Source organism: Bison bison, unplaced genomic scaffold (genome assembly GCF_000754665.1).
Source record: "Bison bison bison isolate TAMUID 2011002044 unplaced genomic scaffold, Bison_UMD1.0 scf7180017858862, whole genome shotgun sequence".
In the NCBI taxonomy this organism is placed as follows: Eukaryota; Metazoa; Chordata; class Mammalia; order Artiodactyla; family Bovidae; genus Bison; species Bison bison.
In genome coordinates this window covers 10267-23420 of record NW_011489434.1, presented here as the reverse complement: position 1 = coordinate 23420, position 13154 = coordinate 10267, and the positions used below count along the sequence as shown (strand labels likewise).

Below are 13154 nucleotides of genomic sequence, written 5' to 3'. Positions count from 1 at the left end.
AAAGGAGTACATCAAGGCTGTATATTGTCACCCTGCTTATTTAACTTCTGTGCAGAGTACATCATGAGAAACGCTGGGCTGGAAGAAGCACAAATTGGAATCAAGATTGCTGGGAGACATATCAATAACCTCAGATGTGCAGATGACACCACCCTTATGGCAGAAAGTGAAGAGGAACTGAAAAACCTCTTGATGAAAGTGAAGGAGGAGAGTGAAAAAGTTGGCTTAAAGCTCAACATTCAGCAAACGAAGATCATGGCATCTGGTCCCATCACTTTATGTGAAATAGATGGGGAAACGGTGGAAACAGTGTCAGACTTTGCTTTTTGGGCTCCAAAATCACTGCAGATGGTGACTGAAGCCATGAAATTAAAAGATGCTTACTCCTTGGAAGAAAAGTTATGACCAACCTAGATAGCATATTGAAAAGCAGAGACATTACTTTGCCAACAAAGGTCCGTTTAGTGAAGGCTATGTTTTTTCCAGTGGTCATGTATGGATGTGAGAGTTGGACTGTGAAGATATCTGAGTTCTGAAGAATTGATGCTTTTGAACTGTGGTGTTGGAGAAGTCTCTTGAGAGTCCCATGGACTGCAAGGAGATCCAACCAGTCCATTCTAAAGGAGTTCAGCCTGGGTGTTCTTTGGAAGAATGATGCTAAAGCTGAAACTCCAGTACTTTGGCCACCTCACGTGAAGAGTTGACTCCTTGGAAAAGACTATGATGCTGGGAGGGATTGGGGGCAGGAGGAGAAGGGTATGACAGAGGATGAGATGGCTGGATGGCATCACCGACTCAATGGATGTGTTTGAGTGAACTCCGGGAGTTGGTGATGGACAGGGAGGCCTGGCGTGCTGCGATTCCTGTGGTCAAAAAGAGTTGGACACGACTGAGTGACTGAACTGAACTTAACTGAGGATGCTTCTCCTTGTGGAAAGGTCTTTCTAGCTTCAGCTCCACCAAAAGCAGCCGGAGTTTGGACCAGAAGACTGCTACATTCTCTGTGGCCCTCCAGGTGTGCTGTTAAAAGATATCAAGGTGTGGGGAGGATTGGGCTAGATCAGGTGTTAGTTAAATACTGTGGGAGGATACTTCCCATGTGGCATGAACACCACTGCTATTGGTCATTTTGATAAAGGGAGTGGAAGTTATGTTTGTAAGTTGCAATGGTAACTAACAATATCTTTCTGTCTAATTATGAGGAATGGGAAATAAAGATTTAGATGCGTTACTGAAAATATAGTGGTTTCTTGAGTAGACAAACCTAGTACCAGTTAAGACACAGAGGCAAATGGAATATTCAGAGATTGCTGAGATGAAATGGCAGCATTTGGGTGCAAATTGCAGAAAGGTATGAATGTACATGTAACTTGGAAGGTTAGGTGTGCCAGTGATGGCTTTGTGACTGGGACTGGGCACATGGACATTGCTGCAGGTGTGTTTGACCAAGTTTTATTTCTTGGCCTGGGTGATGTTTGCCTTATAATTGAGGGAGCAGCATTGACATTTATACACACTGTGCTGTGCTTTCTCATTCAGTCGTGTCCAACTCTTTGTGACCCCATGAACTGTAACCTCTCAGGCTCCTCTGTCCATGGGGATTCTCCAGACAAGAATACTGAAGTGGATTGCCGTGCCCTCCTCCAGGGGATCTTCCCAACCCAGGGGTCAAATCCAGGTCTCCTGCATTGCAGGTGGATTCTTTACCATCTGAGCCACCAGGGAAGTCCTATAATATACACTATCATGTGTAAAATAGCTAATGGGAAGCTGCTGTATAGCACAGGGAGCTCATGAGTGCCCTGGGATGACCCAGAGGGTAGGATGAGGGGTGGAAGGGAAGCTCAAGAGGGAGGGGATATATGTATACATACAGCTTATTCATGCTGTTGTAAAGTAGAGACTAACACAACATTGTAAAGTGATTATCATCCAATTACAAAGTTGAAAAAAAAAGAGAAAGGAATTTGTTAAGCCATTCGTTTTGTTTTCTATATTTGTGCATGTTTACAGTAACAGTTTAAAAAATCCAAAAATGACAGAAATACTTTATAGTCCAAGGGCCAACAGCCTAACAATAATAGTGTGTCAGTAGCTTCATTTGTTGGAGAAGGAAATGGCAACCCACTCCAGTGTTCATGCCTGGAGAATCCCAGGGACGGGGGAGCCTGGTGGGCTGCCATCTATGGGGTCGTATAGAGTTGGACATGACTGAAGCGACTTAGCAGCAGCAGCAGCTTCATTTGTAAGTATTTATTTCAAATCCTTCACTTCCCAAGTACAATCTACCCTGATATTGTTTTTTGAGTATATATTCACATTCTGACTGTTGTTCCTGCTTTCAGTTCAGTTCAGTTCAATTCAGTAGCTCAGTCGTGTCCGACTCTTTGCAACCCCATGAATTGCAGCACGCCAGGCCTCCCTGTCCATCACCAACTCCCGGAGTTCACTCAGACTCACGTCCATCGAGTCAGTGATGCCATCCAGCAATCTCATCCTCTGTCGTCCCCTTCTCCTCCTGTCCCCAATCCTTCCCAGCATCAGAGTCTTTTCCAATGAGTCAACTCTTTGCATGAGGTGGCCAAAGTACTGGAGTTTCAGCTTTAGCATCATTCCTTCCAAAGAAATCCCAGGGCTGATCTCCTTCAGAATGGACTGGTTGGATCTCCTTGCAGTCCAAGGGACTCTCAAGAGTCTTCTCCAACACCACAGTTCAAAAGCATCAATTCTTCAGTGCTCGGCCTTCTTCACAGTCCAACTCTCACATCCATACACGACCACAGGAAAAACCATAGCCTTGACTAGATGGACCTTTGTAAATCCTTTAGGCAGAGGATAATACTTCCACCTCATTCCATTGGCTAAAGCGAGTCATGAGGCCATCACAGGTGTAACAGAGTGGGTGGCTCAGACTGTAAAGAATCTGCCTGTAATTTGGGAAACACAGGTTAGATCCCTGGTTTGGGAAGATCCCCTGGATAAGGGAATGGCAACCCACTCCAGTATTCTTGCCTGGCGAATTCCATGAACAGAGGAACCTAGTGGGCTACAGTCCATGGGGTTACAAAGAGTCAGACACGACTGAGCAAATTTCACTCACTTTCACTCACTCACTCCATGATGGAAGAATTGGCTTGTAAAGACAGCAGAGGGAAGAATTATTGGCATCCATTTGTGCAGATCATCAGCCACACTTGACACACTATCAGACTGACAAATGTTCTAAGACTTGAGATGATAGTCTACAGGCAAATTTGTGAGGACAGAGTTACTTTCATATGGCTGTTAGTATTCAAAGGTAGTATAATGTGTTCAACAGGACTCTTTCTATATAGGACAAAACTACAAATGCATTTATCCCTTGACCTAGGTAACCCTACTTGCAGAAATAGACCATAGATCTTTCAGTAGAATTATCCAATTTGAGAAGACAGGAAAAATACAGAAAAATAAAAAGACTTTCAAATGGTGATGCAACAATGTCAAAAGGTCTAACATATGTGTTGTTGTTGGGATTTCCAACTGAAATGAGAAGAGAGAAAAAGGTTTTGTAAGAAATAATTCCTGAATATATCCAAATGAGGTAAAACCAATCAATTTCCATATTCAAAAATCTCAGTGAATTTCAAGGACACTAAAAACTAACAAGCTCTGTGTAAGTATAATATCATATAAGAAACAAATTGCCAGTCCAGGTTCGATGCAGGATACAGGAGGCTTGGGGCTGGTGCACTGGGATGACCTGGAGGGATGGTATGGGGAGGGAGGTGGGAGGGGGGTTCAGGATGGGAACATGTGTACACCCATGGCAGATGCATGTTGAAGTATGGCAAAACCATACAATATTGTAAAGTAAAAAAAAAAAAAAAGAAAATTGTGAAAAAGTGAAGAATCTTGACTGCAAAGGAGTTAATTAGGCAAATGAAATAGAAACGTGTCTAAGGCAATCAAGACTCCCATGTATCCTATTAACTGCTAGGTTAGTACATTTATGGACTCTTAGATACAGAGATAAACATCAGTATTTGTGACTCTGGGATTTGAAACTCATGTGAATTTCATTAATCCTTTCCACGAAGAATGAAATTTTAAAAACCATGAGCCCATTTTAATTATAGGTATTTATATTCCTGTTGTAGGAAGCTTGGTTCACATGGTGAATGATTTTTGTATCAGGTATCTAGAGATAAGCAAGAGAGAAAGGAACCAGAAGAAGTGGGGAAGAACTGAATCAGCACATTTGGAAAGAGGGCGAGGCTGGTGGAGACAGTTCTTTCCCTGGAGCCCTGGTGGGAGTGCTTCCCTCAAGAGTCCAAATTCTACTATGCAGCAAGGTAAATTTCATCTCCAATTGAATGTCTGTTCCTGAAGACTCAGTCTAAGGCCAGTGAGTGAATTAGATAGCAACAGACAGGAGTGGTTTAAGAACCAAGGTAAGGGCTGAGTGAAAAATCTAGCTTAAAACTCAACATTCAGAAAACTAAGATCATGGTATCTGGTTCATGGCAAATAGATGAGGAAACAATGGAAACAGTGACAGACTTTATTTTCTTGGGCTCCAAAATCAGCAGATGGTTACTGCAGCCATGAAATTAAAAGATGCTTGCTCCTTGGAAGAAAAGTTATGACCAACATAGAGAGTGTATTAAAAATCCGAGACATTACTTTGCCGCCAAAGGTCCATATAGTCAAAGGTATGGTATTCCAGTAGTCATGTATGGATGTGAAAGTTGGGCCATAAGGAAGGCTGAGAACTGAAGAATTGATGATTTTGAGCTGTGGTATTGGAGAAGACTCTTGGACTTACAAGGAGATGAAAACAGTCAATCCTAAAGGAAATGGATCCTGACTATTCATTGGAGGAACTGATGCTGAGGCTGAAACTCCAATACTTTGACCACCTGATGCAAAGAGATGACTTATTACAAAAGACCCCGATGCTGGGAAATATTAAAGTCAAGAGGAGAAGGGGATGACAGAGGATGAGATGATTGGATGGCATCACCGACTCAATGGGCATGAGTTTGAGACAGGCTCTTGGCACATGGGCTTCAGTAGTTGCAGCAGGCAGGCTCAGTAGCTGTGGCTCTGGGGTTCTAGAGTTCAGGCTCAGTAGTTGTGGCACAGGACATTAGTTGCTCCCCGGCATGTGGGATCTTCCCAGACCAGGGATTGAAACTGTGTCTCCTGCATTGGCAGGTAGATTCTTAACCACTGGACCACCAAGGAAGTCCAAATCGAGTTATTTATAGCTGCAGGGGAGGGTGAGGTCTGGGAAGGGGGGCAGGAGTACATGGTCTGTCTGATGTTCCTGAAATTTTGTAAATAAAGAAACACCTTCCAAAAAATGACAGGTACCCTAATAATTCTACCAGGTTGGAGATACTGACTTAGCCTGCAGATATGTCATGGCAAAAATGAGGAGTCCCAAGGATTACTAGAGTCTTTGCTCGGGTTCCCAAAGCAGGGGATGGAAAGAAGAGACTTTGAGGTTTTCTTAAGCAGGCTTTCTTAGCTTTCAGAGGAAAGCATGGGAGATGAGGCATTTGAAGGGGATTTCTAGGAGGAACCTAGGAGGAACATGTATTAAACCAAAGTTGTTCTATCAGAAGAGCAACCTGCCAAATAATGGGTTCCATGGCTTTGGTCTTTTCCTGAAGTTAAAAACAGAAACAGACACTTCCATTTTCCTCCCTTTTATCCAAACACATGACTGTCATTAGCACTATCATCTCCTGTGTTTCAAGCCCCTGTCTGTGTAGAAATGTGACTTTTTGGTTTCTTCCTCCTCACTGAGCAGCCTTATGCTGTTTGCTGTGAGTTTGCTGTGTCAAGGCCAGTGACGGGGCTCCCTTGACCAGTAAGTTAAGGGTAGAACAATTTCTTTCATTGCTGGGAGGATGGAAATAGGAGCTGAATTTTCTCACTTCAAAATAAAAGCAGAGGTAGCAAGAGAGGTAAGCTGGGATGGAAGATACAGTGTTCCTGAGCCTAAGATATAACAGTACTGAGATAGATATCCTAAGATAGACTCTCTTCAGAGAGAATCAACTTTTATCTCCAATTTTCTAAAATCACCAACTTAAAATTTGATTCTCTGTAAACCTGAAGTCTCTAGGATTCTGGACGTTTCCCAAATTTCTCTGCATCCCCAGATTGTAATGTGGTGCTTAAAAGTAATTAATATTTCAAATATACTTCTGAATGTCTGTGTTGGTCAATGAAGGAAAGTATACTAGCCAATACAGAATAAACTTTCTACTTCTAGAATAACCTTCTAAATATAATGGTTTTGCATGCCAGCAGTAATGCTTTTCTTTTACAATTTCAGTCATTTCTAAACTTTATTCCCTAAGATGTGAGCAGGAGTGCCTCACTCTGAGCACACAGGCTTCATCGATGACACCAGAAATAAACTCTTACATGTATGGTCATCTACAGTCAATGGGGAAAAATAGACTCTATGATAAATGGTATTAGGAAAACTGGATAATTAGGAGGAAAAAATGAAATTGTACTCTTATCTTACATCACTAAAAAAAAAAAAAAATCCCCTCAAAATGGATTAAAGACATTAACATCAAACCCAAACCATAAAACTCCTAAAAAAGAACAGAGAAACAGCTCCTTGAGTTGGTCATGGCAATGAGTTTTAATGTATGTCACTAAAAACACAAATAACAAAAGCAAAAATCAAAAGTGAGACTACATCAACTCAAATGCTCTGTACAGAAGAAACACCTAACAAAATGAGAATAAAAATCCAAGTATGGAATGAGAGAAAATATTTTGTAGAACATATCTTGGAAGAGGTTATTATCCAAAATATGTAGGGAACTCGTCCAACTGAATAGCAAAAAATTACAAACCACCTGATTTAAAAATGGGCTCATGGGCTGAATATACATTTTTCAAAAGAAGACATACAAATGGCCAACAGGTCCATGTAAAGGTTCTCAATGTTACTAATCATCAATGAATCAAAATAAAAATGACATTTATGTGTCACTTGTCACTTGCTTAAATGGCTATTTAATAAAAAAGAAAGGTCAAACCTTGGTGAGGATGAGGGTAAAAGTGAAACATTGTGCACTATTGTTGGAAATGTAAGTTGGTTCAGTCACTGTGGAAAATAGTATGGATGATCCTTGAAAAATTAAAAATAAAACTACTAGATGATCTAGCAGACCTATTTCTGGATGTCTAGCCAAAATAATTGAAATCAGGATCTTTAAGAGATATCTGTACTGTCATGTTCATTGCAGCATTATCCACAATAGCCATATATGGAAATAACATAAGTGTCCATGTATCATGAATGGATAAGGGGGATGTGGTACACACACACACACACGAGGGAATATTATTCATTCATGAGAAAGAAGAAAATTTCTCCATTTGTAAAAACACGAAGGGATCTCAAGGACACCATGCTAAGTGGAATAAGCCAGTCAGAGGAGGACTAATACTGCACGATTCCGCTTATATGAGGTGTCTTAAATAGTCAAACTCATAGAAACAGAAAGTAGAATCGTGGTTGCCAGGCACTGGGGAGAAGGGAATCGGGAATTGCTGTTCAGTGGGGTATAGTTCCAGTCATACAAGATGAAAAAGTTCTAAGAGATCTCCTGAACAACATCGTACTTAGAGTTAATGACACTGTACTGTGCATTTAAAATTCTGCTAAGAAGTAGATCTCATTTTTTTTTAACCACAATGAAGAAAAATCCATCTATATGTTGTCTACAAGAAACCTATCTTAACTGTAAAGAATCAGATGAGCTAAAAATAATATGATAGAGTAAGATATACCTTGCAAACACTAAAGAAAAGAAAGCTGAGGTAGCTCTGTTTGCTTGAGACAAAGCGCACTTCAGAATAATGAAGATTATCGGGAATAAAGAAGTGCATTATATAATGACAGAATGGTCGATTCTTCAAGAAGACATAACAATTGAAACATATATGTCCTTGACAACAAAAGGTCAAAATACGTGAGCCAAAACCAGATAAAACTGTATGAAGAAAGAGACAAATCCACTATTATAGTTGGAGGCATTATCACCTTTCTTTGACTAATTGATAGACCAGTCTGTCCGAAAATCCACAAACATTTAGTTGTCAGGACAAAACTATGAACTGACTTGATCTAGTAGACATTTGTGGAACGGTCTTTTCAATCATAGCAGAACAAAGATTATTTTCAAGCTCACATAGAATATTTGACAGGCTAGACATCATTCTGGGCCATAAAGCACACCTTAACATATTTTTAAAATGTCAATCTTTTAAAGTATATTCTTAGACCAGAAATCAATAATAGAAAGTTAGCTTGAAAATCTCTTAATACTTAAGAGATTAAATGAAATATTAATATTTTGAAATAACATGTGGGTTAAAAAATTCCTGAGAGTATTTTTCATAGAGGAGAGATTCTTGAGAATAGAAAGTATATATTCAATTTGTTCCCTACCAGGTCATATATGTATGAAGGTTAATAAAATACACATCATAGATATTAGAATCATTTATGTGTTTTATTACACTGAAAACAATTAGATGAAAATTTGTTAAATTAAGACATCAGTATGAATTAAAATTTTGCTCAAGGTTTTATCTAGCAGAGCTATTTCTATAAAGTTTATTTCAGCAAAATTAATGATTTTTATTTCTCCTATGGCTGGAAGTACATGATCACAATGCTCAGAGCAATGTCTGGCTGTCAAAAACAATTAAACTTGGGTAAAAGACTGGGTTGAGAAGTTGGAGATTAGTGACATTGTCCTTACCCAATCAGTAAGAGCCCCAGAAATAAACCTGCAGTTCAACAAAGTCAAGTTTTATTTTACACATTTCAGTAAGGGACACTGAACAGTATAGGGGTGTCTGACCAAACAAATAAAAAAGGTACAGTTATGTGATTTAGAATTGGTTTATTAAAAAGCTGTGTGTAGTTATAACAAAACACAAATTTTTTTGAAGGTGATATTAATTTCATCCTCTGTCTTGAGAAATAATAATGTATAAGAGTATTTGTATAATTTGTTGAATATAAAGTTATTTTTAAGTTAAAAAGTTTATGTATGCATTCACGGTGAGCAGGTAAAACTACTTTAAAAGAATACACAAAAAGCATTAGCATTTTTTCCCCTCAACACTCATAAATGTGAATTTTTGGTGAATAAGCAGTAAATGGAACGATAATCTAGGCTGGCAAATGAAATTAAATACATTACAAAGGTCAAGAGTCACAAGGTTTCTACAAATTGTGCATGGACATTTTCATACTCTCAGGAAAAAATGAAGACTCATGATATATAACTCCATAATATGGATCTTATGACAACTCTAGGGATAAATAAAATTCAAATCATCCTTATATGAAGGACAAAAATTTGAAAATCATCTTTACATAATAATTGTAGGCACTGATATAGCAGATTGAAAATAACTTTAATTTTCATTAATTTAACTCAATATTTAATGACATTGTAAGTACAAAGTTGGTTTTGCCGGAGACCTGGGTTTGATCCTTGGGTTGGGAAGATCCCCTGGAGAAGGGAAAGGCTACCTACTCTGGTATTCTGGCCTGGAGAATTCCAAGGACAGTATAATTCGTGGGGTCACAAAGAGTAAGACATGACAGAGAGACTTTCACTTTCACTTTCCTTTCACAGCTGATTAACAATGTGATAGTTCCCTTTCTCCCTGGCAACCGTAAATTCATTCTGTAATCTGGGAATCTGTTTCTGTTCTGTAAATAAGTTCATTTGTATCATTTCTTTTAAGATTATGCATATACAGGATACCATGTTTTATTTTTCCTTCTCTGTCCAACTTACTTCACTTAGTATGACAATCCAATCCATCCGTGTGCTGTAAGTGGCATTATTTCATTCTTTTTAATAGCTGAGTAATATTCCATTGCATATATGTACAATATCTTCTTTATCCATTCCTCTGTTGATGGACATTTAGGTTGCTTCCATGTTTTGGCTATTGTAAACAGTGCTGCAATGAATATTGGAGTGCATGTATCCTTTCAGATGGTGTTTTTTCTCCAGATATATGCCCAGGAATAGGATTGCAGGGTTATGTGATAGCTTTGTTTTTAGCTTTTTGAAGGAATATCCATTCTGTTCTCCATAGCAGTTGCACAAACTTACATTCGCACCAGCAGTGTAGAAGAGTTCTCATTTCTCCATACTCTGGAGATGTGAATAACTTTTAGTTAGACTATCACTCACTGAGGCACAGAATATACCCTACTAGCGTTTCATGTTTCTTTTTTACATGTTCACAGATGAAGTGTGTGAGATATGTCAAAAGTCTTCGTGACTTCACAAAGAATATTCCAGGAAAATCTGAATTTTCAACCTGTCTGAGAGTTTGAGGTGATGTCTCTGGTAGTCTCCACATATATGCTTTCTTTAAACCACACTATTGTTAGCCACACAGCCTTTTGCTTGCTGGGCAACCCTGGCCTTGATGAGCAGCACATGTGGATCTCCAACCCCTTCTTCATTTTCTGTCATCACCCTGCTTGGGAACAGCCTACTGATCTTCATTATCTTCATGGAATGGCACCTCCATGACCCCATGTACCTCTTCCTCTGCATGCTGTCTGGAGCAGACATTGTCCTCTCCACATGCACAGTCCCTCAGGCCATGGCTATCTTCTGGTTCGGTGTTGAGGAGAGCTCCCTTGATTGCTGCATCACCCAGCTTTTCTTCATCCATTTCACCTTCATTCTGAGTCAGGGATTTTTCTGGTGAAGGCATTTGACTGCTACATTGCCATATGCTACCCTGTGAGATACGCCACTATTCTTACACATACATTGATTGGGAAAATTGGTGTTATCATCTTTCTGAGAAGTTACTGTATGATTTTTTCCCAAGATATTTCTTTTGAAAAGATCGACTTCCTGTCAAAATAATGTCATCCCACACACCTGGATTGGCCAAATATGCTTGTAATGACATTAGAGTGAACATCTGGAATGGACTCTGTCATAATGTCAACAGTGGTCTTCGATGTACTATTAATTTTTTGTTTCCTACATTCTGATTCTCCATGCTTTCTTCCACATCCCTTCCCACGATGTTTGTCACAAGGCTCTCAACATGTGTGGCTCCCATGTCTGCATCATCATTCTCTTTTATGGGCCTGGAATCTTCACAATCCTTACTCAGAGGTTTGGCCGCCACATTCCACCTCATATCCACATCTTGTTGACTAATGTCTACATTCTGGCTCCACTTATGCTGAACCCCATCATTTATGGGATCAAGACTAAGCAAATCTGGAGCAGATGACTCACATATTTATTCCAAGGCAAAGATAACTTTGGAGGATGAACAGAATTTTCAGCTTTTGTAGGTATCCATGATGTGCGCTGTAGAATTGGTGGGTGGAAACCCTAGTGGTAAACTGGATACTAGGAAACAGTGAATTCTATTCCAGTGGAAGTTCTCCAAAAAGGTTCTGGGACTTACATCTTGTGCAGTCAGATCAACAGAGAAAGTAATACCATGTTTGACTGAGCATGCTATGTCTTATACAGAGCCTGTGAATTTCCAAAGCCATTTATCTTTCATGTCTCTGTCTTGACTTGGTAATAGATGAAATAAATACAGTGTTCTGGTTTTAAATTTGTTCAACTATTCCTCACTGAGTTTCTCACCCTTTGAGACATCTTGTGACATCCCTGGACAATCACATACAAAGGGTACCTTTGTCAGTTATGCAAGACAAATAACTTCTAGAGATATAATGGATAGCATTGTAATTATATTATATATTTGAAATTTTAAGTGGTTTGATCTTAAGTTTTCTCACCACATACAGACATAAATTGTAGTTAAGGGTATAGAATATGTTAATTGGCTTGATTTCTTAATCATGTCAAAATAAATGTATCAAAATAATACATTGTATGCCTTAGAAGTATTAACTTTATATTGGTAAATTATAGCTAAATGATGAAGGAACAAAAAGAGTTCCCCTAAACACAGCCACTAGATAGGTAAATAATTTGGTATTAAGATGATTAAAAATGAACATATCCATAAATATGTGCATACATATTTAGTTGTGTCTGGCATTTGCAATCCCACAGAGGAGCCTGCCAGGCTGCTCTTATCCATGAGATTCTCCAGGCAAGAATACTGGAGTGGGTTGCCATTTCCTTCTCCATGAGATTTTCCTGACGCAGGGGTTGAGCCTGCATCTTCTGCATTACCTGCTTTGACAGACGGGTTCTTTACCACTAAGCCACCTGGGAAGCCTGCTCATAAATACAGGCAGACATTTATGTAGTTGTACGTTTAGAAAAAGTGAAATATTAGTGAAAGCATTTTTGTGTGTGCCATTATCTAACTTGTCCATAACTTACATCTATAAGTTGTGAATCCTAAGAGTAAGTGTTAATATCGGAAAAGAAAAGGAGAAATGCCTGTAGAGCACTGGTTGTGAACACAGGAAATGTGGTTCCTATTTTTAAGCAAGGAGAGTACACTGGTATGACACTGACTCTTGGGCAAGGGAAACCCATGACAGTCTATTGAGCTGCCTGATTGTAAACAACTCCTGAATCTAGGAACTACAACATGCATTATTCCCGGTTCCTTCTTCAGCAGCATGTTATATTAGAAGATAGAATAGAGTCTGTGCTAGACACACAGGTAATATGACCAGAACCATTGCATGAACCCAAGGCTACACCATTCCCTTTGAAAGAACTGATATAATTGTGCCCAGGAAACACATTCCATAGAGATGGAGCTTACACAACTCCCACAAAGTCTCTTTGCATGTAACACAAAGGCAGGACAAAGACAAAAATGGCCATAAGTTCAGGGTGAAGTGGCCATCCAGAGTAACACCCAAGAAAAGTGCTTTAAGAAGTTGTCTCATATGTGAATTTTCCCTTCACCTTCTCTGGGCCTTCGAATCTGTATTTCAGCCTCAATAGTGTCCACAAACCCAAATGTCATCCCACCTCCCTGCCCCAGCTACTCGCTTATAAACAACACAAGCTACCCAAACTACCACAGGTATGGAAAGGGTTAACTGTATAAATGGATTCAAGCCTTTTATATAAAAACACTCTCAGGATTACCACATATTTAGACATATATTTCTAATAGTC

The 13154-nt window shown here is 39.3% G+C and overlaps 1 pseudogene; it reads left to right on the top strand.

Moving 5' to 3' along the window:
• Positions 1-10421: 10421 nt before the first annotated feature.
• LOC104980897 lies at positions 10422-11319 on the top strand (annotated as a pseudogene).
• Positions 11320-13154: the final 1835 nt, after the last annotated feature.